The sequence below is a fragment of the Nannobrachium achirus genome (assembly GCF_963921795.1).
Source record: "Nannobrachium achirus genome assembly, chromosome: 13".
NCBI classification, from domain to species: domain Eukaryota; kingdom Metazoa; phylum Chordata; class Actinopteri; order Myctophiformes; family Myctophidae; genus Nannobrachium; species Nannobrachium achirus.
This window is the reverse complement of record NC_137833.1, coordinates 38,081,423-38,091,422: the sequence shown is the minus strand read 5'-3', so window position 1 is coordinate 38,091,422 and position 10,000 is coordinate 38,081,423. Positions and strand designations below refer to the sequence as shown.

The window sequence follows — 10,000 nt, the reverse complement described above, 5'->3', positions numbered from 1 at the left end:
CGAAATCAGTTGGTTCTCAAACTTTTTCATGTCAAGGACCCCCAAAATGTCATGCCTTTGGCCGCAGACCACAGATCTCAAGATATATTGTTCCAGGGAAGCAAATATTTGAGTTAAAAATGTTCGCTTTTAAAAAGATGTATTCAAAGACTTGTGACTGTGAGCTTGTATATCTGCAAATTTTCAATAGTTAAAGAATTAAATAATTCTAAACGGGTTAAAATAGTTTTAACTTTTGTGCGACAGTCTTGTATGATGAAGCAGGGCTTTACTTTACGAAAGAAACGTACAAATTGGAAACTTGGAGATATGAGGTTTCTGCCTGACAGTGACGATATTCTTGGAATGGGGGGAACACAATGAACTGTTATAGAGGAATAGAAGGAAATGTGCTGTATTTGAGAGAATGTTTAAGTGGAGCAGAGGAGAAGGGAGGAGTGGAGGCATAACTGAGAATTGTTGGATTGATGATAATAAATCACAGGAACAGGACATGTCATAATAGGTGAACATTCTACAAGTTCTGTGAGCCTGTTAGTTATTGTCTATTTTTGGCAAAGAGATATGAGTAGACTAGAGCAACATTAGACCAAGGACCCCTAGCTGAGAGAGAGACGAGGCACGGACCAACTTCATATTGTATAAAATTGTGCTGCCTATAAAAAGCTTTCAAAGCAAACTCACCAGATTTAGCTGGTGGTCTCGTCAACGGCTGTAGACAGTTGAGAGATTTGAGACTATGCTTGGACGCGTCGCCTGCTATAAGTAACCCATAGGGCAGGAGCCTATCTCTCTCTGATGCTAGTATGTTGCAGGGACTTACCCCCAATCCAAACCTGGAGTGCCAAGCAATGACTGGGTCACATTTTTCAGAGTCTTTGGTATGACCAGGGATCGAACCCTCACCTCCCAGTCTTTTGTTTGTTAGTTTACACCATATCTCATGCTAATATGCTAATAATATGTTGGATTCATGTTAATATTTTCAGTCATATCTTTCTTTTTGAGCGGTCCAAACCGCTCCTATAAGTGGCTGTGCGTGTGTCCGTAGCCTTTTTCCTCAGCGTTTTGCCATAGCAAAATGTGTGTGTGTAGCATAGCCTGTACATCCTAGACTTAAATCCTAGTCTGAAGATGTTATGTAAGCACGACCACCGCTCACTTCACATTGGGTGTGATTTTTTTATTACAAAAAGCAAAAGAACAGAAAGCAACAAACAAAAATGTTGTTGCTTAACTCTGACGAGTTCAGCACCCCTTGTTGAAGGAGAGAAAACAGGTGTGGGCCCTGGGGCACCCCGTCAACAAAGTGTATAGGGTTTAAGCAAGCCCCCAGAACCCTGGGGGCGCCCTGAAACCAAATGGACATGGTGGCCGTTTTGAGGTACTGCAGTTGGGTCTACTAACCACATGAACGCGCATAGGCTTCTTTGTATTGACGCGCGTTCATACCGGAAGAGCTCGTTCATGAATTTGAGCCCCAGCGCGTCCATGAACACAAACTATGACGAAAAATGCGTCACAGTGGCCCCACTACGTCACGGTTTTACTACACGGAAGGAGGGGTGAAAACGCTTCATGCGCTGGGTGAGCAACTCAATGCAAGTGGACGGGCGGGGATATCTGGTGTCCTCTCTATTCTTATTATAACTCTATGGGTTTAAGTGGTTAGTGTAACATGATGTAGCTTTGAACATCCTCACTTCATCTTCCTCTTACAGATAAAATGGTCCATGTTGTCTGGCGGACCAAGTATCACAGGCTGCTATGGAAGAATAGAATGTTGCTAAATATGAACCCCTTTAAAGAGGCAGTGCCATAGTTTTGTACTTTTTCTGTTTTTCATGTGTCTAGGAGGTTGACAGTACTTCATTAGACCACCTGGTGTGGTTGTTATGAGCAATTATGTGTTCCCTTTCTATTTGGATTTTTTCGTGGAGGCTGCCACCTTGTGGGTCAAAAGTGCCGGTCCAAAAACACAGATACAATTACATCATAGAATCAACCTCTCCCCTAACTACCATTCACCCAACACTGTGAGTATGGCTAACTTCAGCTGGGTCACCACCCACCCAGGACAACCAGGCATACTTAATGAACTGGTGGAAAAAATCTTCCTCCTAGTATAATCATAATAGTTGATAATCATGTTTTAGTGGGGGAAAAAATCATGGCACCCCATTGCGCATGTACGCAGGTGTGTTTTCTGTTAATGCGTATTGTGTTTGATTGGCATGTTTCTGTGACTGTGCCGAGTACTGTACGTACAAGTCCATTTGTCCGTGCCTGTCAGTGGGGGGTGTAGAATTGAGGTGCTACGACCTACCGCTGGGGACTTCACTAGCACTGTTTCGCAAGGTCACGGACCCATTTTTATGGGTCACGATTCACAAATAAATCTCTCTCTCTCTCTCTCTATCTCTTTTCAATTCCTTCTTTTTTGGAGCAGTGCCTCACCGCTCCAATGCTTGACCAAGTGTGTATGTCTCTATGTCTATCTATCTATCTATCTATCTATCTATCTATCTATCTACCTATCTACCTATCTACCTATCTATCTATCTATCTATCTATATATCTATCTATCTATCTATGTTTAGAGTACGGCCTCAACAGCTGCAATACCACTGCGTGACCTACCTTCAAGTGGCGCTGTTGAGCAGCCTAAAGGGCCTGAGCAATAGAACTAGAACTAGAACTGCACTCTGTCTGGCTCTGACAGACTCGTCCGCAAATGAATAGACCGTGTTTTCTCAGCCTCTATGAGCGCTCAACTTGAGTCAAAATAAACAAAACTACTTTACTATTCACCAAACCAAATGTAGTTTTGCATTGTTGAAAGTCTATTCTCCGCGGTGGTGAGCCCCTCAGCACCCCACCTACTCTGTAAAATACATTATTTTTGTCATGAAATAAAACGCACCCACCTCGAGCCACCTAGCGGCCACCGCAGATACAATGGTTCACAACCCGGAAATAAGCGGCGGTCGAGTTGGATGCACTTTATTTCATGCCAAAAATAGTATATTTTGCAGATTGGGTGGGATGCTGAGGGGCTCACCACCATGGAGAATCGACTTTCAACAACGCAAAACAAGCTTTGGTTTGGTGAGTAGTGAAGTAGTTTTGTTTATTTTGACTGAAGTTGAGCGCTCGTAGGGGTTGCGAAAACGCGGTCTATTCATTTGCCGACGGGTCTGTCAGAGCATCACTGGAGGTGTCGCGATGGACCAGAGCTACCTACCTACCTACCTACCTACATACCTACCTACATACGCAGCCGAACACAGTGGTGGTGGTGGTGGGGGGACAGATGGCTCGTGCTCTGCTCTCGTCTGGTGCTCTCTGCCTGCCAAAGATCAGAACAGTTAGAGCACACTCACCACCCAGCCACCCACCCCCACCCCCACCCCCACCCCCACCCAGCCACATAAACAAGCCTCTGTCCATTTTATAGACATCTTTATGGCTCGTTATTATGTTATAATGGAGCTCGGCGGAATGTGGCTTTACAGCAACTTTTGTTCTTTCGATCACTCAGCAGTCAATAATGAATGCAATGGTTCTGCAAGTCTGGGTTTGTTCTCAAATAAAAGATACTGGGTGACTTTCATATGTTATCCAAGATTTGTGTTTCTTTGTATTTTTGGTTTTGATACATTTAAGGAAGATTTGATACTTTCAAGGAAGAATATCTTAAGTTTGGACACCAGAGATGCTGCTTTCATAATAGCAGTTTTTTTCTAAAGCGCTTTACATTGTACAGTATGCTTTTACCCACACATTAACTCTTCAATGGCAGCCATGCAAGGCACCAACCTGCTCATTGAGGACAGTTTTAGTGGTTTCAGAGGTTCAGTGTCTTGGTCAAGGACACTTGGACATGACGCCGGGAGGAGTAGGGATGGAATCTCTACTTACCAGACACCCGCTGTACCTCCTGAGACATTGCTGCCTCTTTTCTGCATCCTGTCAGAGGATTGTCTTCCTAGAACTGGACATCATAATCTCTCTCTTTGTAATTGAGTGTGAGAACTAATCATTGACTTCTGTTTGGTAGCGCAAGTGTGTGCACTTCTTTTTGGTTATTAAAACAGAGAAAAGGAAAGAAGCAAATAAACTGAACATTACAAAACATATACTTGCACACTCTATCTTTGTTGCTTTCTGTCTCCCTCCCTCCCTCCTTCCTATAATCAAACGCTGGCACAGCATACTTCATAGGGATTTCTTGACAACCTATTGATTGACTTTGATAGTGTAAGTATTATACTATAAAAAATGTCAGCAATCAAGAGGAAGCTTGGTCTACTTTAAGCTTAATTTATGCTCCATTGTCGAAGGTGTTGCTTGTCGACAATAACTGATGTGAAACAATCTTACGCATTGTTAACTTGAAAATATTGTTTTGATGGCAAGCAACACCATCATATTTGGAGTATAAATTAGTATTTTTAGTGAGGACTTTGTTTGGAAGAACAGAAAACCTAGCTAACCACTTACTAACTGAACGTTATTTGTTGCTCTTTGCCTGAGAATCTAGTACATGACTGCTGTATGTTTGATGTATGTGATCAAATGTTGTGGCAAGTCTCTCTCTATCTCCGTCTCTCTTCATTCTGTGGAACTGCAGAATGCAGAACAGTCTCTCGCAGTTGACCTCTGTGTAGAGCACGCACGCACACACAGCACACACACACACACACACACACACACACACACACACACACACACACACACACACACACACACACACACACACACACACACACACACACACACACACACACGTGTGCACATACTATGTACTGTATGTATGTACTGTACAGACTCATCAACACAAACAACTGGGCCACTATCGTGACTGAAACCATCTATAACACTGACCAAACACTACTGTTTGGTCCAGTGGAGTTGTATTTTAGCTCCTGTGAGTTTACTGACATTATCGAACGGAATCTACACCTCTCTGTCTCTGTGTTGTGTATTGGATTCAAGCCCATTGGCCACCTCACTTGGTATCATCTCACGCGGTGTCTTTGAAATGCACTCTGATATAACTGATATTCAGTCGGAGCCAGAGGACAAGGAGACAGACAGACGGACAGACACACACAGGCACACAGTGCACACATAGACATCAAAGGGGGCCTGAGCCCCTGCCCTTTTATCCGTCCGTAAAAACTGCCCTCTCCAGACCATTAATGCAGTTTTTACTATGGTGAAAGAAATGCAAATGCCCTCTTTCCATGACATACCTGAAGGCAGCATTCAAGAGAAATTGCCTTGTCCAAACTCTCCTGGACTTGAGTGCAGCTTCTTATGTTGAAAGAATTGCCCTCTCAGTGTAGAATCCAATGCCGTTACGCCATATCTCCAGTATTGACTTGATTATGCTTAGTTCAGTGTGGTATCAAGTACCGAAAATAGCCAACCTCCAAGTCACTGCGACGTGTTGTGAGCTTGGAGGTATGCCATAAAGGTCTGCTTGGAGGTCTGCTATTTTCGATATTTTCAACAAAAGGCCCTTTTAGAAAATTTCAGCCCCTGCCTCTCCAACATTCTCTGCAAGTCCCTAGTCACACAGACAGACAGACAGACAGACAGACAGACAGACAGACAGACAGACAGACAGACAGACAGACAGACAGACAGACAGACAGACAGACAGACAGACAGGGTTTTGCATGGACACAAAAGAAAGGGGATTGACAGGCATGAACATCTTTGGGATGATGACTAAAACTAACTTCTAACTTCATCGGTCATGTCTTCATATCGGTCTGTATGCATCTTCTGAAATTGTTTACAGTTTACAAGTTAGGCATTTAGCAGACGCTCTTGATCCAGAGCGACTTATGTTCAGATTATGTTCATGTATGCTATTTTGGTAAAAAATGAGTCCTGTGCATTACAGGTACACCAGTAAGACTCCCTAATCAGGAGATAAGCGACCGTTGGTCGCTTATCTCCACAAATAGGCCAAAGGTTTGTTTTACCAATTATCAAGACATACGGGCAGTTGACAGTTTGCCATGGTTACTCATTGAAGTTGAATCTCCATATATGGAGATAACCTACGCATCACACTAAGTCTGACCTCACCAGCCCATGAGCAACTTATGTCTCCATATATGGAGATATGATGACATCACACAGTCCTCAGCCGATGATGTGGCGTGATGTCATACAATACACAAACGAGCCCTACAGTATAAAGGGGCAATTCTTGCCAGGAAAGAAGCATTTCTTCGACTCAGACCTTATCGCCAGGGTTGGCTTATAGCAGCTGTCGGTAGATAATGCCGGTCTTATATAAGGGTCATTTGTGTACGGTGTGATTTGCCATGGTTACTCATTGAAGTTGAATCTCCATATATGGAGATAACCTACGCATCACACTAAGTCTGACCTCACCAGCCCATATTTGGGCATGAGCAACTTATGTCTCCATATATGGAGATATGATGACATCACACAGTCCTCAGCCGATGATGTGGTGTGATGTCATACAATACACAAACGAGCCCAGATATGAGCAGGGCAAAGGTGTGACGTGTGACGTGACGGACGTGACGGACGGCCGGTGGAGGTTTTGATACTAAACTGCGACCTTACGGTCGCAATTACGCTTGCAGGTTCTCTTTGGTGTATCCCCGCCTCTCTGTCTTCATATATTCGCCTTGCCCTACATTGCCACTGGTGTGTGTGTGTGCACGTGATCGTACACCTGTGATGGTGAGGAGACGAGAGCAACAGAGCACTCTCTCCTCATCGAGGAATCGTTTACCCGGACAGATATCGTATGACACGCAGCCATAGCTACACCTGTGAGTAGTACAGTGGGCTAAAATGCAGTCTCGGGTACCTTCGAGGATTTTGAGGTGTTAAGCTGGAAGGAATCTAAGCTGTAATTTAGGAACGTTGCTCGGGTTTCATTGGCCGTATGAATGAGTCCTTAGTTTCACATTGGTAGTGATCCCCCACACCCCCAGCCCTTTTTAAAGATTATATTTATGCATCATGGGATAGCACAGTGGGAGAGAGACGAGGAGAGTGTAGTCAAAGGTGGGGACTGGTCAGGTCCCGAGTCGTGCTCATTGACATTATTTGAGGGCGACCGATGCTCCGAAATATTTTCCCTTTCTTTGATCGCACACTTCTACAGGAGATGATGTTCAGAACCCTCCATTTGTAAATGAAGACGGGACTAGTTGCTGGGCTCTCTGATTGGGGCGAAACTACTGAGTTGCTGTATTGTGTTGTAGGCATAAATGCACACGAACATGCGCAGGCAGTGCTACCCATAATCATGTCCACACACACTTACTGTACTTGAGATCTCATAGTTGAGAACAAGCCACACTCATTCACTCAGTTACTCTCAGCTTTCTCAGCTCACGTATGCTCTCTACTGTTCAGTGTTCACCATGTCACAGACAGTACAGCCGGAGCTTGAAATTGTGCTGTTACAAATGAGAGGGAATCATCGCTCATATTGGACTAACGATTAAAAAATTATGAACTAACGTATACTGTAAGAGGCAAGTGTAAAGCCTGATTTATACTTAGTTTGGTGCTGTTGTTGCGCAACCAAATATACATCATGAATCCACAGTAGCCATGAATCATCATCATACTTTCTTTTTGTTGCTATTTTTCCACCATTTTATCCCCCATGTGTACTGCAGTCCCTGTGGCTACCAACCCCCACTGATTACCATGTGTCTCCTCCGATACACATGGAGTCGCCAGCCGCTTCTTTTCACCTGTCAGCGACGACTTTCGCCCGCAGAGTGTAACACGCATGGAGGTTCACGCTACTTCACCCTGGTTCCCCTCCCCAGAACAACCAGTAGGAGTCACTCCCTCCAACAAACCCTGCCAATTTGGTTCATTGGAACAGCCAGGCCAGGCCCAAATCACAGAATCCAACCGGGACCATGAAACTTTCAGCTTCCATGAGTCTTTCTTTATGATGCATAAATTATTTTGTAAAGATAAGTAGGAAGACCATTACCTTTTTATATTTCCTCATTCTTGTCTGTCCCTCTCTCTCTCTCTCTCTCTCTCTCTCTCTCCCCAACTTTTATTTCCATGAAATTCCATCGCATCCGTTATTTTTATTCCTCATTTTCTCCTTATCTTTATTTAATTTATCTTGCTGTTGTTAGTACAGTTCTGTGGAACAGGTCACACCAACATTTTGCTGGTGTTTCTGATTCTCTCTCTCTCTCTCTCTCTCTCTCTCTTTCTCTCTTTCTCTCTCTCTCTCTCTCTCTCTCTCTCTCTCTCCCCCTCGATCACATCCTCTAATCATGTTTTTCTTGCTACTTGTGCGTTTGAACAAGGTGCCAAGTTTTCTTTACAGCCAATTGTGAAGAAATACATTCACAAATTAATTCACAAGTGTGTTATACTCATATATAAACATGGTCTTCATTGCTCACGCTACACAGCATTATGTTTGTTTCTGATGTATGTGATCTGATGAAGGCCATCTGGGCTATTCCTGAACTAGAACTATCTAGATTTCAGTCGATCCGACCGATATGCCCATATATGGAGATCTCTGTATCTGTCAGTCCATGCCCCTTTTATTCCCATACAGTATATGGAGATACCGGTATCTGTATCTGTCAGTCCTTGTTCCTTATACCTATAGAGATCCCTGATGTCATCAGTATATGCCCTTAGCGTGCAGTGTCCCCTTTTCTGCCCATATGGAGCTGACTAATTTCTTTGTGCCTGATGCCATGACGACACATTGCAGTTAGACATCACACTCCATTTTTGGGCATAGCTGCATTGCAACTTCTTATATGGTTATGGCTGAGTCATGGTGACATGAGCGTGACATCAGTGGTCTCTCAGAGGCGCGGTGGTCCGGGCAACCTGGCCTGCAATTCCAGTCTGACAGTGTGTCGAATCCCGATCCTGACGACCTTTGCTGCGTGTCACTCCTGATCTCTCTCCCCATTTCCTGTCAGTCTAATAAAGGCATAAAAGCCCCCCCCCCCCCCCAAAAAAAAGGAAACAAATTTGTACTGAGGTGATATCCCTCTTGTTGCATGATAGAGTAGCTTGAGATGAGTCCATTTGGTTGCGTGTATATCCTATATATACTTTCTGAGTTGAATGAACAGTGTAGTGTAGTGCAGTGGTTCTCAAAGTGGATTCCAGGGACTCTGTGGGTTCCTTTACGGGGTCTAAATTGACCCATACAAGTCTGTAACTCTGACAGTGTACAAATGGAACCAAATGGACCCTAACAGGTCCATTTGGTTCCATTTGTACACTGTCAGAGTTAAAGTAGGACTGTCATCTAAAGGGGTACTGTCACTTTAAAAAGTAATCTTAAAATATCAGTTAATATGTTTATGATGTAATTGTGAGAATGCGCAATTATAAGCCAATCAAATTAATTGACTGTACTTAGACTACTTACTGTGTTGGTCAGCTGTTGTTGGGGGGCGAGGGGCAGATTACACTGTGACACGAGTTTCAGACTATTTCAGAGCGTTTTCAGAGAGATCATACTATCATACTATTATAATTTCGGGGCGTGTCAGCGGGCCTTTAAGGGGGGAGACCTTGAACTGTGAAGGTTTGAGAACCACTGGTGTGAGTGAATATGTGACCTGCAGCTGTGTTGAAGGTCCTGTCATGTAGCAGAGTGTCCACCAGAGCCCAGTGTTTGCCTGTTTTATAAGAGCCTTCAGCTCCTGAAAGAGAGACAGGGGGAGGAGGTGGAGACATACTGTTGAGAGGAGGAGAAGGAGGAGAAAGAGAAAGAAAGAGTGCAGGGGGTCGTACGACATACTGTATCTTTTCTTGGGACTCCCTCTTCCTTTGGTGTGTCGCCCAGGTGGGGCCTAAGCCCTAACCTTTAACTTCACAAAAGCTATGCCTAAACCAAACCTTAACCCTAACCATTATATCTCACAGAAGAGAGTGTTCGACTTTTATTTCCCTTTCTCTCTCTCTCTCTCTCTCTCTC

At 44.0% G+C, this 10,000-nt stretch overlaps 1 protein-coding gene across 1 annotated transcript in view; it reads left to right on the top strand.

Moving 5' to 3' along the window:
• Positions 1-10,000, top strand: part of LOC308297289 (ankyrin-3-like) — a gene marked incomplete at both ends in the record, with an annotated part of 206,468 nt that overhangs the window by 40,860 nt on the left and 155,608 nt on the right. The gene's annotated exons all lie outside the window — the stretch shown is intronic.